This window comes from Globicephala melas, chromosome 5 (assembly GCF_963455315.2).
Source record: "Globicephala melas chromosome 5, mGloMel1.2, whole genome shotgun sequence".
NCBI classification, from domain to species: Eukaryota; Metazoa; Chordata; class Mammalia; order Artiodactyla; family Delphinidae; genus Globicephala; species Globicephala melas.
The window spans coordinates 105,184,071-105,208,974 of NC_083318.1; positions in this window are offsets into that span (position 1 = coordinate 105,184,071).

Here is a 24,904-nt window from a genome sequence, read left to right on the forward strand (position 1 = left end):
CAACAGAAAATGAGAATTTGGTTCCATAATATGAGATGATTTAGTAGGTATTAAAACTCATGTGTGTTTGATCTTCATTTACCTTGCTTCTTGCCTGGTATTACACACATACACACACAACATACATACATATATACAAGTATATTAACAATATTATATATGAAATCCAACTGCTGATGAGGAAAGTAATAAAACTGGAGAGAATTTAATTCATTCTCCCCATGAATTTTATTCAGAGTTTACTATGAAAAAATCAGTTCAAAGTTTGGTGCTTTTTTTCATATTTACATTTATTCAGGCAACTTGTTTCTTTTTTAATCTCCATTTCAGGAACAGAAAGGCTCCTCTAGCCTTAGTTTACTCTTCTGTCACTCCAGAAAGACCTCCAAATATTTAGAGTTTAGAAAGATTCCAACTAAAATGTTGGCTGATGATTGCTGTTTTCTCAAAAACTTCTAGAATTAAGAAAGTTCTTTGCTGTACAAGCAATGAGTAGAATGGTTTGAAGTTTAGTAGAGATACCAAAAAAAGATTACACATTATGAACACAGGAGAATTGAAGGATTCAATGCATTTAAAATTCTTTGCAACAAAAAACTACAATTCTTATCTTGTTGAACCCTTCTCTTATTTTTCACATATTGCTATTTGATTAGCTTCTTTTCATTTGATAATACAAATAAATGCAAAACAGGGCATGTAGATTATCCTGATAACTTAATTCAGTTTCACTCTTGAAAAATATTAAGCTTAGGCACAAGTTCTGTAAGCTGTTATAAAATGAAACTATTAGTAAGAAAGCCATTTGATTTATTTTTTTCCTGTAATGATTTCTTGCATCTAAAGGTTGTCCATATGTAAACATTGTATTCTTCCTGGCTGATCTTACTATAGGGTATGCATTATTATAGTATAGCTTTGTGAGAGTGTGTGCTAACAAGTAAGCATGTAATGCAGTCATTATGTGAGCACATAAGGCTGGCATTGAGGGATTCAGTCATACTTCATAGTAGTCTGAATTTAAGATAGATGTACATCTGTGTATCATTGCCATTATTATTTCCTCGTTGTTGATAGCAGAACATTGTCTAGAAAGCACTTTTATTTTTAGCTTATTTAAATCACAGGCCTTTTCTTTCCTTTGGGAAAACTCTTACCTCCCTTACAACTTACATATTAACTTGACATTTCATAGACTATTATTTGAAGCAAATGATGTAGCATTCTTATGGAAAACATTTTTCATAAATTCAGAGATACTTGGAATTTTTCACATTCTAAAAACAGAACTATCTTTGTGTAGACTGATCAAGTATTTAATATTATTTTTGATGTTTATTTCTAAAAGTTATAATCATTTGAAAGTATATCTTATATGGAAATTATATATGGAAGACTTTATCCTATCACATACATTGTCACTGTTAAATAATATGCTTTGCAATAATTATAGTAGTAATGAAAAATAATAATGATACTTTACCGTCTTGAGTCAGCTTTCCACAGAGGTGGAGGAGTGGGAAAGAATTCAAAAGCTTACATTCTATAGGTGAGGGAATAGAAGTCAGAGAGAGTGGACATTTTGCCCCTGGTCATGGAAGGTATTATGTAAAATGCTATGATTCTACCATGGATCTCTTTGACACTCAAATCCATACCCCTAAAAGACTGGCTATAAAAACTGAGACAAATCTGGCACTGGAAATTACCATGCTTTAACTACTTGGGAAATAGATTTATATGTAATCAAGTTTACCAGGCCAAAAATTGGGTCTAGGAAACAATGGTCACTTTACAACTTTGATGCACTTCATTTAATTCAGGTATATAGTGTTCCGTTGTATGTGCTAAATACAAAGTTTGCTTTGTTTCACAACTCCAGGGTCCACAATTTACATTGTATTCTATGTCATGTGGATCCCCAGGAATACATCTCTCAGCAGTGCCAATGACCTTATGGAAAATACAGAAAATTACAGCAGATGCCTGGTTAAAGATGCTTCTAATTTTAGTTCATATATAGTCCTTCCACAAACAGTCAAACAACTTGCAGAGCAATACAAAAACTTAAAATAATTTAATTGTGAGTTAAACATGTGGTAAAGGCACAGCTTCTAGCAAACTGTGGAGCATTTAAAGTTTTTATTTGGTGGCTTCCCATTCTTACTTTTCTCTATTTGCACTGCATGGACACTCATGATGTGTCACCACACTGGCCTCCACAATGGCTCATCAGCACAGTCATGTCTAAGCTTCTAAAGTAATTCCTCTTGCCTATGGAATTCCTTTAAAATTCTCTCTTTATCTAGTTTGTGTGTGTGTGTGGGGGGTGAGTATTTGTGGAAGGGGATGATATCTGATTAATCCAAAAAACTGGAGGACTCATCCTTTTCAGGAGTGTCTGTATGTCAAGAAGTGTGATCCAAAGGAATGAATCTCCAAGAGTTGAACAGGAAGTAACTTGATTTCTGAATTGGTAAGACAACTGTGCTGGTCTTTCTGGGTGTGAATCTGTTGTCTTCAACAATTTAGGATCACCTCTGTCATTACCTCTTCAAAATTGGTGGGGGAGGGGCCAAGTCAAAAGAGTGGAATTGGAGAACATGGAGTTCACCTCTCCCCACAAGTACACCAAGAACATATCTACAAATTGAACAATTCTCACAGAGCACCTGCTGAACAATAGCAGAGGACCTCGGACACCTAAAAGGATATGAAAAATGCCAACACAACTGAGTAGGATGAAAGAAAGAAAAAATAAAGAGGAAACAGGATGAGACCTACACCCCTGGAGGAGAGCTGAAAGGCAGGAGACATGTCTGTACTCAAGGAAGCCCCCTCACTGGTGGGGAGATCAGGTAAGAAAGAGTAACACTTACAAGGATGGTCCATGCCACAGCCCTGTATGCCCCAGCCTGAGTCGTGTGTCTGCTGGTGTGGAGGAGGGGCTGATTGTTGGAACATGGGGTTTTGAGAGTGGACCCAGGGAGGGGATGGCTGTTGGCCAAGAAGAGACAGTCTGAAGGGATAGGAGTGAGGAGCTCCATAACTGGGAAATTTTGTGGAATAAGCCCCAGCCAACATAGAAGCAGGACAATATTGTTGAGTGGTGCACAAGGGGCAGGGTCACCATTGCAGACCCCTTCCCCAACAACTGGCCCCTGCTGTGTGAGCACTCAGACACACTTGTGAGGAATGGACAAGGTCAGAATCTGAGCTGCCTCCATAGCTCTCACAGTGGGTACAGTCCATAATTACTACAGTCCTGGGACTGACTTTGGCAGATCTGCACTGGTAACCTTGTGAAAACAGTGCCTGAGAGACACCAGGGCCAATTTCTGGCATATCCATGGTTAAGGTGGGTCTGAGAGCAGTTCCAAAAAGAGTGTAATTTGTGAGCTAGCACAATGGGTAAAAAACAACACAACAGAGTACACTCACAGTTGGAGGTGAACAACTCCAGAGGAGGAAAACTCAGTGGCTTCTCTCCTACTAAGAGTGCTCCAGTCCCACCTACCTCACACTGAGGATCAGAAACACAGCTAAGAAACAGATCCGGGTGTGTCTACTCCAACAACTAGGGAGAAGACGGTACCCCTGACAGGGCAATAACAACCAAAGAGCAAAGGGGAGGCCCTGCTCAATATCCAGGGCAGGCTCCAGTCACCACAATGTCAGTCACACCTTCAATCAAGGGGATAACAGCCAGCATACACTGAGGAAAGTGGTGGCAGATATTCATACTAAAAACATCCCTCATACCAAAAAATATTAAACACACAGAAAATGCACAGGGATGTTCCCACATGAAAATAGCCCTCCAAGACAGTCTGAGGGTCAGGCATAGGGAAGAAGAACTCCCAGAGCATTTTGCTTTAAAAGCCAGTAGGACCTGAATGCAAGAGCCCCACAGGGCTAGGAGAAATAGAGACTCCACTCTTGGAAGGTGCACACAAGACCTCAAATGAGCTGGGACACAGCACAAAGCAATACCTCCATAGGAACTGGGGATAGACCTACCTAGGGGTCTGAGAGAGTCTCCTGGGGAGGCAGAGGTTAGGTGTACCTCACTGTGTGGGCAAGGACACTGGTGGCAGAGAACCCAGAGAGTATTGATCAGTGTGAGCTTTCCTGGAGGTTCTTATTTCAGTACCTAGACCCAACCCCACCCCAAAACTTACAGGCTCCAGAACTGAAATGCCTCAGGCCAAGCAACCAGCAAGACAGGAACACAGCTCCACCCATCAGCAGACAGGCAACCTAAACTTGTGCTGAGCTCACAGCTACCTCAAAACACACTGCTTGACATCAGAGGGAAAAGACCCAACTCTACCCCTCAGAGAGCAGGCACCAGTCCCTCCCAGCAGGGACCACTGGATCACCCTCACCCACCAGGGGGCAGACACCAAAAGCAAGAAGAACTACAATCCTGAAACCTGTGGAACGAAGTCCCAAAACACAGAAAGTTGAACAAAAGGGGATGACACAGAAATGTGTTGCAAATGAAAGAATAAGAAAAAAACTCACAAGAACAACTAAATGTAGAGGAGATAGGCAATCTACCTGAAAAAGAATTCAGAATAATGATAGTAAAGATGATTCAAAATCTCAGAAAAATAACAGAGGCAAAGATTGAGAAGATACAATAAATGTTTAACAAGGAGGTAGAAGATTTAAAGAACAAACAAACAGAGATGAACAATACAATAACTGAAATGAAAAATACACTAGAAGCAATCAATAGCAGAATAACTGAGGCAGAGGAACGAATAAGTGAGCTGGAAAAAAAAGTGGTGGAAATGACTGCCACAGAACAAAATAAAGAAAAAAGAATGAAAATAAATGAGGACAGTCTCAAAGACCTCTGGGACAACATTAAATGCATGAACAATCAAGTTATAGGGGTCCCAGAAGGAGAAGAGAAAGAGACAGGGCCTGAGAAAATATTGGAAAATATAGCCAAAAACTTCCCTAACATGAGAAATAAAACACTCACTGAAGTCCAGGAAGTGCAGAGAATCCCATACAGGGTGAACCCAAGGAGCAACATGCAGAGACATATATTAATCAAACTAACAAAAATTAAACACAAGAAAAAATATTAAAAGCAACAAGCGAGGGCTTCCCTGGTGGCACAGTGATTAAGAATCTGCCTGCCAATGCAGGGGACACAGGTTTGAGCCCTGGTCTGGGAAGATCCCACATGCTGTAGAGCAACTAAGCCTGTGCTCCACAACTATTTAGCCTGGCCTCTAGAGCCCACAAGCCACAACTACTGAACCCGCATGCCACAACTACTGAAGCCCACGCACCAAGAGCTCATGCTCCACAACAAGAGAAGCCACCACAATGAGAAGCCTGCACACTGCAATGAAGAATAGCTCCCACTCACCACAACTAGAGAAAGCCCACATGTAGCAACAAAGAACCAATGCAGCCAAAAATAAATAAATAAAATAGATACAACATTAAAGAGATAGAAAATGTTTTTTTAAAAAAGCAACAAGTAACATACAAGAGCATCCTCACAAGGTTGATAGCTGATTTCTCAGGAGAAATTCTGCAGGTCAGAAGGGAGTGGCATAATATATTTAAAGTGATGAAAGGGAAAAACCTACAACCAAGAGTACTCTACCCATCAATGTTCTCATAGAGATTTAACAGAGGAATTGAAAGCTTTACAGACAAACAAAATCTAACAGAATTCAGCAGCACCAAACCAACTATATATCAAATGCTAACGGAAATTCTCTAAGAGGGAAAGAGATCAGCAACTTAAAACAACCTTGTACACATATAGACTGATATATCAAAACCTCATGGGGAATGCAAACCAAGAAACTACAATGGATACACACACAAAATAAAAAACAACCCAAACACAACACCAAAGATTGTTATCAAATCACAGGAGAAGAGAACAAAAGAGGATGAGAAGAAAAAAGAACTACAAAAAAAAAAAATTAAGAAAATGGCAATAGGAACACACATATCGATAATTACCTTAAATGTAAATGGATTAAATGTTCCAACCAAAAGACAAAGACTGGCTGAATGGATACTAAAACAAGACCCATATATATGCTGTCTACAAGAGACCCACTTCAGATCTAGGGACACATAATGAAAGTGAGGGGATGGAAAATGGTATTCATGTAAATGGAAATCAAAAGAAAGCTGGAGTAGCAATACTTATATCAGAAAAAATAGAGACTTTAAAATAAAGACTGTTAAAAGAGACAAGAAAGAACACTACATAATGATCAAGGGATCAATTCAAGAAGAAAATATAAAAATAGTAAATATATATGCAGCCAACATAAGAGCACCTCAATATATAACCCAACTGCCAACAGCTGTAAAAGGGGAAATCAACAGTAACACAATAATATTGAAGGATTTTAACACACCACTTTCACCAATGGACAGATCATCCAGACAGAAAATTAATAAACACCAGCCTTAAGTGACACATTAAACGAGGTAGAATTAATTGATATCTATTGGACATTCCATCCAAGGGCAGCAGAATACATTTTCTTCTCAAGTGCACATGGAACATTCTCCAGAATAGATCACATCTGGGGCCACAAATCAAGCCTCAGTAAATTTAAGAAAATTGAAATAATATCAAGCATCTTTTCTGACCACAACCCGATGATATTAGAAATCAATTACAGGGAAAAACCTGTAAAAAATCACGAACACATGGAGGCTAAACAATATGTTACTAAACAACCAATGGATCACTGAAGAAACCAAAGAAAAAATTGAAAAATACCTAGAGGCAAAAGACAATGAAAAAAGAACCATCCAAAATCTATGGGATGCAGCAAAAACAGTTCTAAGAGGGAAGTTTATAGCAGTACAGTTTTAAGTCAGAAAACAAGAAAATCTGAGATAAACCTCCTAACTTTACACCTCAGGCAACTAAAGAAAGAAGGACAAACAAAACCCAAAGTTAGTATAAGGAAAGAATAAGAAATATCAGAGCAGAAATGAATAAAATAGGGATGAAGAAAAGAATAGCAAAGATCAGTGAAACTAAAAGCTGGTTCTCTGAGAAGATAAATAAAATTGATAAACCTTTGGTCAGACTCATCAAGGAAAAAAAAGGAGAGGACTCAAATCAATAAAATTAGAAATGAAAAAGGAGAAGTTACAATGGATACTGCAGAAATACAAAGGATTATAAGACTTCTAAAAGTAACTATGCACCAATAAAATGGACAACCTAGAAGAAATGGAAAAATTCTTAGAAAAGTACACCCTTCCAAGACTGAAGCAGGAAGAAATAGAAAATATGAACAGACCAATCACAAGTACTGAAATTAAAACTGTGATTAAAAAATTTCTAACAAAAAAATGTCCAGGACCAGATGGTGTTGTAGGCAAATTCTATCAAATATTTAGAGAAGAGTTAACAGCTATGCTTCTGACAAACGAAGGAACACCCCTAAGTTCTATAAAGTCAACATTATCCTGATACCAAAACCAGACAAAGATATTACAAAAGAAGAAAATTACCAGCCAATATCACTGATGAACACAGACACAAAAATCCTCAACAAAATACTAGGAAGCTGAAGCCAACAACATATTAAAAGCATCATGCAGCATGAACAACTGGGGTTCATCCCAGTGATGCAAGGATTTTTCAATATAGGCAAATCAGTCAATGTGATACACCACATTAACAAACTGAAGAACAAAAACCATATGATCATCTCAGTGTATGCAGAAAAAGCTTTTGACAAAATTCAACACCATTTATGATAAAATACTCTGCAGAAAGTGGGCATAGAGGGAACATACCTCACATAATAAAGGCCATATAGGACAAACCCACAGCTACATCATTTTCAATGGTGAAAAACAGAAAGCATTTCCTCTAAAATCAGGAACAAGATAATAATGGCCACTGTCACCACTTTTATTCAACACAGTTTGGAAGTCCTAGCCACATCAATCAGAGAAGAAAAGGAAATAAAGGGATCCAACTTTGAAAAGAAGAAGTAAAACTGTCACTGCAGATGACATGACACTATACACAGAAAATTCTAAAGATGTTAACAGAAAACTACTAGAGCTTATCATTGAATTTGGTATAGTTGCAGGATACAATATAAATGCACAGAAATCTCTTGCATTCCTATAAACTAAGATTGAAAGATGAGAAAGAGAAATTGAGGAAACAATCTCATTCACCATTGCAACAAAAGGAATAAAGCACCTAGGAATAAACCTACCTAAGGAGGCAAAAGACCTGTACTCAGAAAACTACAAGATACTGATGAAAAAAATCAAAGATGACACAAAGAGATGGAGAGATATAACATGTTCTTGAATCAGAAGAATTAATATTGTAAAAATGATTATATTTCACAAAGCAACCTACAGATTCAATGCAATCCCTATCAAATTACCAATAGCACTTTTCACAGAATTAGAACAAAAATATCACAATTTGTATAGAAACACAAATAACCCTAAATAGCAAAAGCAATCTTGAAAAAGAAAAACAGAGCTGGAGGAATCAGGCTCCCTGACTTCAGACTATACTACAAAGCCACAGTCTTCAAAATGGTATGGTACTGTCACAAACACAGAGATATAGATCAATGGAACAGGAAAGAAAGATCAGAGACAAACCCCCACACCTATTGTCTCCTAATCTTTGACAAAGGAGACAAGAATATACAATGGAGAAAAGAATAAGTGGTGCTAGGAAAACTGGACAACTACATAGAAAGAATGAAATTAGAACACTCCCTAACACCATACACAAAAATAAACTCAAGATGGATTAAAAACCTAAATATAAGGTCAGAACTATAAAACTCTTAGAGGAAAACATAGGAAGAACATTCTCTGATATAAATCATAGCACAATCTTTTCTGACCCACCTCTTAAAGTAATGAAGATAAAAACAAAAATAAACGAATCAGACCTAATTAAACTTAAAAACTTTTGTACAGCAAAGGATACCATAAACAAAACAAAAACAATCCACAGAATGGGAGAATTTGCCAATATTTGCCAATGAAGCAACTGACAAGGGATTAATTTCCAAAATATACAAACAGCTCATGCAGCTCAATAACTAAAAGACAAACTACCCAATTAAAAAATGGGCAGAATATCTAATTAGACATTTCTCCAAAGAAGACATACAGATGGCCAAAAAGCACATGAAAAGATGCTCAACATCACTAATTATAAGAGAAATGCAAATCAAAACTACAATGTGGTATCACCCCACACTGATCAGAATGGCCATCATCAAAAATCTACAAACAATAAATGCTGGAGACGATGTGGAGCAAAGGGAATCCTTCTACACCATTGCTGGGAATGTAAGTTATTACAGCCACTATGGAGAACAGTATAGATGTTCCTTAAAAACCTAAATATAGAGCTACCATATGATCCTGTAATCCCACTCCTAGCTATATACCTGGGAAAACTATATTTCAAAAAGTTACATGCACCCCAATGTTCATTGCAGCACTATTTACAATAGCTAAGTCATGGAAGCAACCTAAATATCCATCCAAAGATGAATGAATAAAGAAGATGTGGTACATATATAAAATGGAATATTACTCAGCCATTAGAATGAATTAAATAATGCCATTTACAGCAACATGGGTGGATCTAGAGTGAAGTAAGTCAGACAGAGGACAGACTTTGATAGTGCTTATATGTGGAATCTAAAAATGTGGTAAAAATGAACTTATTTACAAAACAGAAATAGAGTTACAGATTAGAAAATAGTCTTACGGTTAACAGGGGGAAAGGGGGAGGGATAAATTGGAATATTGGGATTGACATATACACAATACTATATATAAAATAGCTAACAAGGACCTACCGTATGGCACAGGGAACTCTACTCAATACTCTGTAATGACCTATATGGGAAAAGAATCTAAAAAAGAGTGGATGTATGTATATCTATAACTGAATCACTTTGCTGTACACCTGAAACTAATACAACATTGTAAATCAACTATATTTCGATAAAAATTAAAACAAAACAAACAAAGTTGCCTTTCTCCCATTCTTTCTCTTCTCTCTTTACTTTATCCTCCATGACTTTTTAATCTACATTACATATTTCCTAATTCTTTGTCTCTCCATGCCACATTCTAAGTATTTTCTTCATATTTATCTTCTAGTTTACTAATTATCTTTTTGGTACTGTGTAATCTGCTTTTAAAGTAAGGGGTAATTAAATTTTCAGTTATTATAGTTTTGTTTTTAAAAGTTCTAAGTTCTTTTCCATAACTGCTTTCTCCATTTTTATAGCTTTTGGTTGATGCTTGTATATAATTTCAATGTCTTTTATTTAAACATAGTAGATATTATTTTATATTTTAATCTGATTATTCAGTACCTGAATTTTCTAAAACATGTGTCTTCATTCTTTTGTTTCTGTTGCTTCTTTAGGTATTTCATAATATTTTACTGTGCACTCATGTGTTTTCAGAACTTGTCTGTGGGAATTAAGACCTTGGCTCAAAGTAAGTTTTTCCTCAGAAAACTGTATTTATTTATACCAGGTATTTGAGGGCACTTTCAGCTCAAGACTGAATAAATTCTCAATTTAAAGTTTTGAAGATGCTGGCAATGAGAAGCCCATGTGCCACAACAGAGTAGTCCCTGCTCGCCACAACTAGAGAAGGCCCATGTGCAGGAATGAAGACCCAACACAGCCAAAATTAAATAAATAAATTAAAATAAAATAAATTTAATTTAAAAAAATTAAAAAAAAATTCTGACCTCAAACCCAGGTGATACTCCGTTTATAGTTTTTAACTATCAGGACATTTTTTCTTTTTAACCAGATAAGACAGGCAAGTTTTCTTGCTATATATTTCTGTTCTTAGTTGTATTTTTGGATTTCCTGTATACTCAGGGAATAACTCTTTGCATTCCTCATTTTAGTTTGGTGTTTCTATTAGCCTTCCTGCCTCCCTGGAAAGCCTGTAGACTGTGTTTTCTTAGCTTTTGACACATTCAGACTGAAAAATGAAAGTTTGGTGTATGCCCTCGGGTTAGAAGCTACCTTCAGTGCTCACTTACTCTTTAGATTCCTGCTTTTACCTCATTTTTGTCTGCTTAAATTTCCTTCCTTTTCATTAGGTTAGCAATGAATTTAAAATACTTAAGAATATATTTATCACAAGCACCACTTAAACAAGAAAAGAAGAAGAAAGAAAAAAAAGGAAAATACTAGAGGCAAATTTCCATTCCAAAGAGGAATTTACCCAGAGAAGGAAAATGATGAAGTACTGTAGGAAAACGTGTTTGGTTGTCATTACTATGACTTTACCTGTGGAATATCAGGTACCAGTGTTCTGTAATCTGTCCCACTTCACAGTGGAGGAATATTCCTCAGGAGAGTGACATTGATCTGCTTCTCCTAACTTTCTTTGTTCCACCCATAAGACTCACACAGTTATCCATCACTGCTCTCCTATCATGTACCTGGGGCACATCTCTAGGAGCCATGACAAAGCCTGTATCCCCTCTACCACCCCACCATCGCCACGTCCCTGGTCAGCCCTGTACTGTTGGATCTACCAAGGTGGAGGAAGGATGGTGGGCATGGGGGTGGAGATGGAGATGCTATTAGAGGAGAAAACAGTCCCACAGAAGTTTTAAGCCTCTGTACTGTGTTATTATTTAACTTTAATCTTCCTCCCTACCTCCCCTCCCCCATCACCTCATATACTCTCAGACCTATAGCTCCAGGAATTACTCTCTTGCCTAGATCTCAGTTTATACCCATCTTAGCAGCTCTAATCCAGTCAGAGGAACACATCCTGATTAAAACAAACAAAAAACTAACACAGTCCTTGTTTCTGTATCCCATGATGTCCTATAGTTTTTGTAGTTGCAGTTATTTACACTGAAATAGGAAAGGAATATAGTGATATCTTCACCAATTTACATTCCCTCTCTACTTCCTTCCTATTTTCAGTTTTATTTATATAGATATGCACTGCTTAACAAATACATGAAGCATATTTATTGTTAGTAATTTTTTTAAAAATTCTAGCTCTCAATTTTAGATGTTTTACTGACAAAGTTTTCCGGAACGCTAATTCTACCTATTGTGAGAATTGAAGGTCCTCTCTAAGTTTTTATTAAAATAACACTTTTGATCTCCCCAAAGAATTGACTTCCCTAAATGTGGTTTTGATAAACATCTTGACTTATATTTACAAGTAGCATAGCAGCTGGCAAATAATAAAGATATTATTCCTGAAAACACTCACTCAGAAAATATAACCTGGTAGTTTTTCCAATTACTTGGCAATTCATCATGACTTAGAAAAGCCCTTCATAAGTCCAGTCCTGTTGGAGCCTCAGTCCTGTTGGAGCCTCACTATATTTCTGAGTTTCCCATTAGAAACAAGAATGCCCTGAAACCAGTTGGGATATCCAAGGAAGCAGAACTGTTAAAATCAGTTTACTCTGGTTTCTTCATTTGTATCACAGAGTGTTACAAGGAGCAAACAAAAGAATAGATTAAAAGCACACTGGACAGGGGAAAAGTGCCACAAACATGTAAAATAACACAAGACTTGTTAGAACTGTAAATGGGGTAACTTTGTGGTAGGAAAAATTGGAGTGCAAGAAGTTGGTCATGTCCCAGGTCTTGAGTGAGTCCCTGGGATGGGCCTCCAAGTGAGGGTCCTTGGCTTCGTGCAGGAAAGAATTCAACAGCAAGCCATAGTAAAGTGAAAGCAGGTTTATTAGAAAAATACACACTACATAGACAGAATGAAGACCATTTCAAAAGGCGAGAGCACGCCTAGGTGAGGGGTGGTTAGTTTTTATGGGCTGGGTAATTTCATAGGCTAACAAGTATAAGGAATATTCTACCTATCTTGGAGAAGGGTTGGGGATTTCCAGGAATTGGGCCATCGCTCACTTTTTAGCCTTTTATGGTTGGCCTTGGAACTGTCATGACACCTGTGGGTGTGTCACTTAGCATATTAATGTATTACAATGAGTGTATAATGAGGCTCAGGTCAAATGGAAGTCGAATCTTTCACCATCTTGGGCCTGGTAGGTTCTAAACGTTTTTTGACATATTCTGTTCTCTATGGTTGTATCATTCTTTTAATGGTTGTGCCCTGCCCCGTTCCTTCCTGTCTCACCTTGAGAATATTTTTTTCCCCAGCTTCATTGTCCTTGAGACTACATAAACCACTGCAGGTACCTGAGGAATTTGACTAGCACTAGAGTGACTGGGCACTCAGCTAGGGCAACAGTTCCCCTCAGCAGCCTGCAGTGCTTCCAATCTTCCTTGTTTTTTTGTTGCCCTTCCTGGTGAACCAGGAGTATTAGGCTGGATAAGTTTGAGTAAAACTCCTAAAACTGGTAAAAAATAAAAGTAATGACTACTATTTATTCTTCTACAAATGGAATAGTTTCACTTTAATGTCCTTTGTTCTCCATTCTTTTCCTATGATTGTCCAAGATGGTCCTCTAACAAGCACGATGTGACGAGCATTTCCAGGACACTTCCCAGAAGGTGCACTAGTGTGACAATTGCCTCTTAATGATTCTAGATTTTGGTTAAAGACTGTGGTTTGCACAGCAAAAACATTCAACTAGCCAATAGTCCTGTTTTTATTCAGTTACTGTGTACACAGATATAGAAAGAAGAAGAAAGACATGGGCGGAGGAAGGGGATGCTTTCCCAATAGTGAGGAAATTGCCAATAATTCACAAAGGTAGAGCTTCAAAAAGTTGAAAAGGTCACTCTCCCAGCTGTGACAACAGTGGGTATTTGTTTTATACAGGAGTTATGCACATTGTTATCTGTTATATGCTAACTGTATAAATCATTTTGACCTGTGTTACTTCTTAAACAAAATTACCTACTTTAGAGTTGCTTCCTATCATGATGCCATCAATATTTATATCTTTTTTATTATGTTAAAATTCCAGTGTAATTTTAATAGACTGTTTTTGAAACTAGAATTTTTACTTGCAACATTTTGATGTGATATATGAATTTTAAGGCGAAGTTGGAAGTTTCTTGAAGCCAGATTTTAAGAGTAGGGGAATTCAACTCTTATGTGAATCAGATAGAAATAGAAGCTTTCGAAAGCTGCTGTGGTTATAAAATATTAATTAAATTATGATTTAAACTCATAAAAGTAGCACAGTGGAAATTTAACACTAAAAAAGCCTTAAAAATTATGTCTGGTAAAAGTCACTTCCTGTGGAACACAGAATCCCTACCATATGATGGCATCTATAAAGTGGTCTTTATTAATTTAGAAAAGTTTTGGATTTTTTTTTTTGGTCAAATAACCCTTTTAAGAAAAGTGTTTAATACATAGATTTGATTATCTTCATTAAGAAAAGTTAAACTGTAAAAGAAGAAAGGGGGGCTGTAGCTCTCCTATAATAAACATTTTCTCTGGATGGAATCTGTAAATTCTTTTTAATGCATCATGAATGAAACATAAGTCACAAGGGCCACTTGACCAGCATTTACCACAATACAAAATAAGACAACTACAAACACATTTCCTTTCTGGAAGTAGCAAGGTTTTGCCTCAATTGCTTCTTTCAGAAATAGCTAATGGAAATTGGGTGTTCTCTTCAAATGTTTTAAGAGTAAACAAATCAAAGGTAATGTTTTGTTATTCATACAATATTTCTATCACTCCCTATTCTCCACCTTCTTTTTGTATGTCGATTAAGCGATTTTCCCCTGACCCTTACTGTGAATAATATTCCTCCAACAAGGATTCTGGCCAGGTGCCACATTCTTGGGCATCCTCTGACATATTTGAAAATGCTTTCTAATCTATCAAGTCTTTGAGTTGTATTAATGAGGATTATTGTTTAAACGCTCACTTTTATGTTTGTTTCTTTTCTTTGATAGAATATTCACAACATGTTGTTCATTAGACCCAGAGTGAAAATAATGTGATTTCTGGTATGATTATGATTTTTTTACATAGTATGTTCAATGTCCTTTAAAATGTATAATTCAAGTGGTACGCTACAAAGACTTCCTTTGATTTTTTCTTTCTCACCTTTTTATATCTTTTTTTTTTTTTTGCTATATGCGGACGTCTCACTGCTGCTGCCTCTCCCATTGCGGAGCACAGGCTCCGGACGCGCAGGCTCAGCGGCCATGGCTCATGGGCCCAGCCGCTCCGCGGCATGTGGGATCTTCCCGGACTGGGGCACGAACCCGTGTCCCCTGCATCAGCAGGCGGACTCTCAACCACTGGGCCACCAGGGAAGCCCACCTTTTTATATCTTAAAGCTTCCTTCCAAGTATACTATGAATAGGTTGAAAATTTGACTACCTTTTAATAACATCCAGTGATAATAAGGCGATATGACCATTGTTGTTATAGTTCTTTGTTTCTATTTTGTTTTGAAATCCCCTGCCTTTTATAAGTTGATTCTGTTGTAAAGTTTAAAATATGTACTTGTATATATGAATGTAGATAAATGTGCTTGAGAACGAAATGAAGAGAAATGCTAGTACCATTTAAATACCCACTCTTTGATCTAAATCAGCACAAGACACCCTAATAGTCTGAGGGGAAAATGTGAAGAAAAAAAAGTCCATTACAGTGTTTTAACAGAGTCATTATTTACTTGTTAAAAATGAGGAATTATTTAGATCATAGCATCTATCTTTGTCCCTCTCCATTGGATTTATTTGGTTTACTTTGTCTTCAGCAAAACTTATACAGGCAACTTGAAGTAAATTTGCTTGACAGAAAATACCAGAAGGAAGAAATTTGGATTACTGACTGATTACATATTCCCAGCCAAACCTAAATCTAACAACAGAAGAGTCTGTTTCTGTTGGTTTTATTTGCTCCAGGTCAGTTTGTGAGGGCAGACCAAATAGAAATGAAATATTTATTGTTGATAAAAAATAAAGTGTTTATCTGAAGAACAGAGGCAAATGGAAGACTGAAAGGAACATTCTATTTCAAGTGACTGGATTATCAGACAAAGTTACACTGCCCCGTGCTCCCGTGATCAGCTAGAAGATAAGATCTCCACCATCTGTTCTCTGGAGGTCCTGAGTTTAAATCTCAATGGAAGACTACTGCAGGATGCCAGGGGAGAGGGAAAGGTAATTTGTAAATAGTTCCTTCTTTATGCCAAAGCAATAATGATTCTTGCATATGTTTGTTTATGAGAAAGGATAGCATTCCACCCACACACTAAAGTTAAAGAGACTACCATCAAATAAAAAATCAAGATCCATTTTAACTTACCTTCTATGTTTCAATTATAGCTTATTGGGACATACTATACAAATAAAAAAGTTGTCAGCAATATTACCTACTGTTTAGTTTGTCTAACCATTAATGCTGTTGGATTCTGACATTGTTTAAATTGGAGTTGGCTGATGAAATTTAAAAGTATTTAAAAATTCCATCAAATGTAATCCTGTATTTTTACCTAATTCTGGAAATACAGTAAATTAAGGGTTCACAATCATGTTGAAGTTGCATTAGTATTAAAACAAAATAAAACAAAATAAATACACTTTTAGATGTATACTTGTATGTTTGAAAATAACCCAGCAGATATTGGCATCTGATGCTATCTAAACTGGACTTTAACAGCTGAAGATAACCGGTTGCAATGGTTGTTATAGGTACTCAAAAGGAGAAGGGTCATACATTTCTCCATATGTTTCAGGTTTTTTGCATCATGTCTATTTCAATTTCCTGTAATTTCTCCTGGTATCCCAGAGAGACAACATTTATAACTCCAAAAAGCTTTAATACTTAATAGCTTTAATACTGAAAGCATTTATATAAAATTTAACATTTTAATATTAAATATAACATATATTAAACATATATTAAATATAACAATATAAAATATAATATTTTATAATATATATAATATATAATATATATATTATATATAATATATATTATATAATATATATTATATTAAGTATTATTTTATATTTTATTATATATTTTATATTATATATAAATATTATATTTATATAATTATAATTTATATAATTATTATATTTATATAATATATATTTATATATTTATATTATATATAAATATATATTGTATATATTTATTATATATTTATATTATATATTAAATATATATATTTATATTTATTAAATGTTTAATATATTTAATATATATATTTAATATATATTAAATATAATATATATGTAATATATATTATAAATATATATTATATATTATATATTATATATAAATATATATTTAAATATTTATATTATATAAATATTTATATATATAATATAAATATAATATATATTTAGTATATATTAATATATTTAATGTATATTAAATATATATATTTGTTATATATTTATATTATATATTTATATATTAAATATATTAAATATTTATATTATATATTTATATATATTAAATATTATATATTTATAATATTTTATATAATATAATATATATTATATATAATATATATTATATTATATATTATATTAAATATAAAATATTATACTTAACATATATTAAATATAACAATATAAAATATAACATTTTTTTTCTTAAAACAACAAATATCCTAAAATACAAAAGCTACTTCTCCATTTCCTCTCCTTTTCCTGCTCACATCCACCCATGTTTGTCTCTCTCTTACCTCCATGGTACATGTAATCATTTCATAATGAATCAAAGAATATGTCCAGAGAAACACTTTGGATATTTTTAAGGGAGTATTTATTGTCTGTGCAATCCACAGTTGTGCCCCTTACCTAAGGACCTTAAAGGAAAGGTCTGATCTTTACTTTCTCTGGACACTGCAACTGGAGCAGCCTTGATATCTCTTTAGTATGTAACTCCCTTGGTCAGAGCCTTCCTTGCCCACTGCCTGCCTGATGAAGCACAGACATTCAAAGCCCTTCACAATCTGGCTTCTGCCTATCTCTTCCAGGTTTATTTCTGTTTTCATATACTACTCTTCAGCCAACCACCCATTATTACTGTAACAAGTCATGCTTTCTCCTTCCTTTGTGTTCTTGTTCAAATTTGTTCTTCCTAGAACATTCTTGGGACCTTTCTAGTAGTTCTGTTAATTGATTTCCTAAAAATTTTTCAAGATCTAGGCCAAATACCTCCTCATTCATGAAGACTTTCTAGATACAACCATTGAGAAATAATTTCTCCCTTCTTAGTATTTTGTAACTCTTTTAGCAAATACCTTATTTTAATGATATTAATGTAAATTATACATAACTAATTACATTAAGGCAAAAGTTATGTCATTCATCTTAAATTGTTTTCTCCAAATTATCTTGCATACTCCCTGATAGAAAATACTCAGTAATTTCTGAACTGAATTTGTTATAGACCAAATAGATGTTGCTTATGAAGATCTAAATGCTAAAGGTATATAAAGCAGTCCTGGTTTTCTTATCTTTGTTTTCACTCAAGCATTCATCTAACAAATATGTATCTAGTGCCTACCTGCCTCTTTTTAAAGCACTGTAGATATAAGAATTAACAAAACAGAGAGGTGATTCCTCTCATGGACTACCACTCTCTGGACTTATGGTTTTAAGAGATTTTAATTTCTTTATCTCTAAAATGAAAGGTTTAGATTATATAATCTCATAGCCTCCTTCCAATTTTAAAATTATGAACATTTATAAGCAGAATATATATTTTTTATTTAATTTTTATTTTATATTGGAGTACAGTTGGTTTATAATGTTCTTTTAGTTATAGCAAAGTGATTCAGTTATACATATACCCATTCTTTTTCAGATTCTTTTCCCATATAAGTTATTACAAAACTTATATGGGAGTAGAGTTCCCTGTGCTATACATTAGGTCCTTGTTGATTACCTATTTTATATATAGTAGTGTGCATAGGTTAATCCCAAACTGCTAATTTATCCCTCTCCCACCTTTCCCCTTGGGTAACCATAAGTTTGTTTTCAAAGTCTGTTTCTGTTTTGTAAATAACTTATTTGTATCATTGTTTTAGATTCCACATATAAGTGATATCATATGATGTTTGTTTTTGTCTGACTTCACTTAGTATGATAATCTCTAGGTCCATCCATGTTGCTGCAAATGGCATTATTTCATTATTTTCTATGTATAAGCAGAATATAGTTTATGAGATGAAATATCTACATTAGAGACATAAACTAACTTATGTATTATATATTTATAAATATAATACTGTCTTTTTCATAGATCCTATGTCATAAAAATATGACAGTCATAAAAAGCTGGGTTTGGGGGGAGGTAGAAAACTAAGTGTCACTTGCTAATTAGATGTGGTAGTCAAAAAAGTTATCAGACAATTCCTCTGAATTTTGGGGATTTTGGATGAAAATATTATCCTTCCTCATTGTAGGAATCAAGAAACAAGATGATGTAGGAGACATGGAAATTTGTATATTATATATATTTTTGTCAGATATCTGTAATCTTTCTACATATCAACTTCACCATAATGTTAAATTCCCCCCTTTTCTTATATGTATTTTAAAAGTAGCACTGGGAATGTTTCCAATAGAAAATATGGTAATATTCTTGACATCATGTGGTCTGGTTGAATTAGTTCTTAAATCATTTAAGTAAAAGTTACATATGCAACTAAGTCTTCAATCTGAGGAAACTTTGTAAATTTTCTTCAGATGCTCTTTTACAGAAGATAGTGACTATGATGAACGTGGTTAGAAATAGCCATGCAGCTATGAGATTTTCTTTAGCCAATTAATCTGGCTGCATAATAGAATGACAGTTAATCCTTTTAAATCTTTTAAAGCACTAATGAAAAGACACAGTATATTTCCAGCTCTGTACCAATGCTGATTAATCCTATTGTTCAAAACCTTCAGATGGCCATCATCAAAAAATTTACAAACAATAAATGCTGGAGAGGGTGTGGAGAAAAAGGACCACTCTTGCTCTATTGGTGGTAATGTAAATTGATACAGCCACTATGGAGAACAGTATGGATGTTCCTCAAAAACCTAAAAATAGAACTACCACACGACCCAGCAATCCCACTACTGGGCATATACCCTGAGAAAACCATAATTCAAAAAGATACATGTACCACAATGTTCATTGCAGCACTATTTACAATTGCCAGGACGTGGAATCAACCTAAATGTCCATCAACAGATGAATGGATAAAGAAGATGTGGCACATATATACAATGGAATAGTACTCAGCCATAAAAGGGAATGTAATTGAGTTATTTGTAATGAGGTGGATGGACCTAGAGTCTGTCATACAGACTGAAGTAATTCAGAAAGAGAAAAACAAATACCGTATGCTAACGCACATATATGGAATCTAAAAAAATGGTATTGATGAACCTAGTGGCAGGGCAGGAATAAAGACTCAGATGTGGAGAATGGACTTGAGGATGTGGGGAGGGAAGGGGAAGCTAAGACAAAGTGAGAGAGTAGCATTGACATATATACACTACCAAGTGTAAAATGGATGGCTAGTGGGAAGCAGCCGCATAGCACAGGGAAATCAGCTCGATGATTTGTGACGAACTAGAGGAGTGGGATAGGGAGGATGGGAGGGAGGCTCAAGAGGGAGGGGATATGGGGATATATGTATACATATAGCTGATTCTCTTTGTTGTACAGCAGAAACTAACATACCATTTTAAAGCAATTATACACCAATAAAGATGTTAAAAAAATAAAACCTTTAGATGACTCCAATATATAAAAATGAGTAAAAGTACTCTTTTGTGAGCTCTGTATTCTTTGAGCCAGGCAAGATGAAGAACTACAGTCCAGAAATGTGATATCCTGAATATTTGATCCTGTAATCGGGGGGTCTTTGGGGAAAACTATGTTTGTTTTTGATTGGATAATCTGGACACAGCAAATTCTCAGCAAAAGAGAGATAAAGTAAGTAGAGCAGAAAGCGGAAAGGGTAAAGTGGAAGAATTACTTAAAATCAAATAAGATCAGGATAATAATTACATTGTTTTCATTTAAATATAACCCTTATTCTATTATGAGAAATTATCAGACTGAGTGTAGGAGGTGAATCCATGTTTATACAGATGTGAAACTGGTGTCAGGGCTCATTATTCCGTCGTGACTCAGTTAAATCATGCTTGCAAAGGAGAGTGCTTTGTATATTTGTGAACAGGTGGCAGCTTCATTGTACTCAGAGACCAATTATGTAAAGCAGCATGAAAATGGCCAGGGTGCCAATGCTGGCACAGAGAGAGACACACACACACACAGAGACAGAGAGAGAGAGAGAGAGAGAGAGGAGAAAATTTGCTACATATTACAAAAGCAATAGGGATTCAAGTTTTTAACAAGGAAGTTTTTTGTTTTGTTTTGTTTTGTTTTTAAATATCCAGTGAAATAACTCCCTGCATAAGTGTCTATCATGTGAAATCCATCTGAGTACCTCGTAGTGAATCTATTAGTGCATGTAGTAGGAATGAAACTCACCTCTATTATATATCAATGGTATTTTGCTTTAGGATATGCTGGATAGGCAGACTAAATGTTAAAAATTGAAAAATACCGATGGATGAGCTTGCAACCCCAAGAGATCTGGCTGCAGATACCATCCTTTTGGGTTAAAACATTACCTATCAAAGCTACTATAAACATGCAAATGTATCTGTTCAGTACAGATTTGTTTATTGAATTAGCTAGTTATCTCCTGGAAATGTAGAGAGAAGATCTTTAGACAAATGGGGGACAAATCTGGTTAATTTTGAAAAGGGTGAAATAATCAGTAGAGTTGCTGGGAGACTGAAAGTTTCTAGGAACCAGGGATAGCATGAATGAACAGGCCTCTGAGAGAGTAAAGTGTCTGCAGGAGGAAATAGAAGCCAACTGTTTTGCAGAGTTACCAGTGACTGCGTCTGCCAACAATTTTAAAAATGCTTTTCTCCAGTACTTCTGGGTAAAGGTCTTCTATACTAAAGTTTGCAAGTTTTGGCAGGGGATTAACTCATTTTACAGCTTAATGACAATTCTCACAAGCCCAAAGATGAGTTGAGCTTATTCCTTTAGCCTGGAAATGACTTAGATGATGGTAAACAAGTTAGAAATATAAAGGTGTTTAAATAATTGAGACTTGACCATATTTTTTGATTTTCACATGGCAAATCTTGTCTTCAGGAAATGAAAATATTAACAATAATCAAAACGCTGTATTGTTTGTGAGTATTGGGGAAATAATGAATTCTCTTTGTTTCAAAATAAGTATTTTTTCAATAATTATTTGGGATTCAACTCCTGTGCTAAATATATTGATTTAGTAGAATAAGCGTCACTAGATTTTGACCAACCAGACACAAGCAAGTGGGATATTTAAAATGTATTGGGAATCACTCTGATTGAGCTCATCCTGACTTTACAACGATACAGTATGTAATAATGAATAACTTAGGTTTGAGGAAAATTGAGTTTCTGAAGGAGATTTTCTTGTGAAATGTTTTCAGGTCTCTCAGATGACATGCAGTTTCTTTTGTCATTTGGGAATGTGACACAGCTGAGCATGGAAATAAACATCCAGCTGCACCTATCTAAACACATAATTATTCCACCTAAGAGGTCTTCAGTGTAATCAGTATAATCAGCATTAATGAATTGTTTTGGGGTTGTAGCTGATGTTGACTCTCTTGTTAATGTCTTACGTGAATTTAAGCTTAGGCTAATAAGCAACTAGTAAAAGTTCTGTTACTATACAGATGTTTACACATAATTTAGGTTATAGCCTACTGTCAGGTTTAATGTTTCTTTCTGAATGAATCAAAATTTCTATCTATAGTTTGCTTAATTTAGATCAATTTTTGTAACTTCTGTTGTTTTAGATTTGTGTTTGCTTTTCCAAGGTGCTTACCACAGTCTCCTGATTTGGCTATTTCTATGTAATTTGAGATAAATCCCCAAGACCTATTAGAGGTATAGGAGAAGAAATCTACAGAATTGAGAACTTTTGTGGGAATAAAATATTTCTCAGTTTTTAGAAATTTGATTAGTCAGATATGAATTATTAAAATAGCCCTTTTGATCTGTCTCCAGTGTGAGGTGGAGAGGAAAGGAAGCTGCAAACCTTGGGGGTTTGCAACACTTCTTAATTCAGTATTATTTGTGACTTTATTAGTATGCTACCTACCTTTTTAGCTAGATTTAAATAAAATTAGGTTATTCTGATTCCTCTGGCAGCACTTAATCATCCTTCATTGGATGATTGGATGATCTGGCAGCACTTAATCATCCCATCACTGATAGTCTAGACAATTTGCCTTCAATTTTTTCAAGGCTCTTCATCTTTTCATTAAGTTCCATTTTAAATAACTAACTTTTAGTTACATTATATTTGTCTGTCTCCAGTCTACTAGTTTGTTAATATGTGAGTCACTCATTTGAATTCTATTCACAATAGAAAACTATTCTAAATGTGAAAAAGCCTAGTAACAAATACATGTTAGAGATATTTTGTGTCTATAACATCAGAGCAAAAGTCTCATACTCCTGTATAATATTTTTTTAAGTAAAATGATCACAAATATTAAAATATTTTCCAAAGTATTTTGTTTCTGTTAACTGCTAACTTTTCTTCTGCAGATACCTTATGTGTGGGAATGAGCATAGTACACAAAGGGAAAAGGAGAGGAAATCTTTTAGGTACAACTATTCTTCCTGAATCTGTTTATCTGACCCACTGAACTGTTTTAGTGTCTCATGTAGTGTATTCAAGGCCCCTATACAGCTTAGCTCAGGTTTCTAGTTGGAGTCTGTGATGGGCATAACTGCTTAGATTTAACAATTTTTTTTGGTAAATACAGAGAATGGTAACAGGCATGAAAGACTTTACTTAGTTTTTCACATACATTCACAACTGGATGGGGCAATATTTCATATGTTAATGTTTGTAATTTCCTCAAATAAAATTTACACATACACAAGTGACATTTTCCTACAATTCCCTAAATAAGAAGGATTTCTTTCCTAATACCATGATTCATTTTCCCTATAAGAATTACATACTTGCATGGTGAACCTGTGAGAGGTTTTGTTACTTATTTCACAAGAATGGAATATAAAAATACATAACTACAGGATTTTATATCAAGATAAAAGAACAATTTCTGCATTGGAAAAACAGCAAATTGAGGGATCCCAGTTATCAAACAACACAGAATCTAATCAGCCATGAAATAAACATATTGATGTCTACAAAGTCAATAACTGAATCTATCCAGAAAGCTTGTAATATTTAAAATAACATTCTAGATGGCACCCAGGATCTTTCAGAACACCATGACTTCATAAAGATATGGACTAAAGCTCACTGTCCTACTCAGTCTCACCTGTAAGCTATCTTTTGAGTAGAAAGGCTACCTGAGTTCCATCATCAGCTCACTTCTAATTATTCATATCTGCAGATATGGGACATATTCCCAATGTCCTGATTTCTACAATTTAGCCTCCTCTCCAATTTCCATTTTTCTTTTCAAAACAACAAAAACAACTAGTATTGCGGTATGTAAATATGTGTATGTGTGTCTATATACCACCCCCCAACACATGCACAGTGTTCTAAGATGCTTCCACTCAGAGTTTTTTTGTGTATATATTTCTTGCCCATTTTTTTCAATAGATGTCTAAAACTCTCATGAAAACAAAATCTGATTACAACTTACTATTTACTGCACACTGGAGAGCCATTTCATATGAAACCCACTTTCAGTTCCTTTAAATGAGAAAATTCCTTTACTCAGTCTGGAGAGGATGTACTCTCATGGAAGGCAGCCAGTTGATTGTGCCAGAGAATTCTATCTCCACAGTCACTGGAAATTTCTCACATAGTGGTACTAGTATCCCTGGTGAGGACAATGAT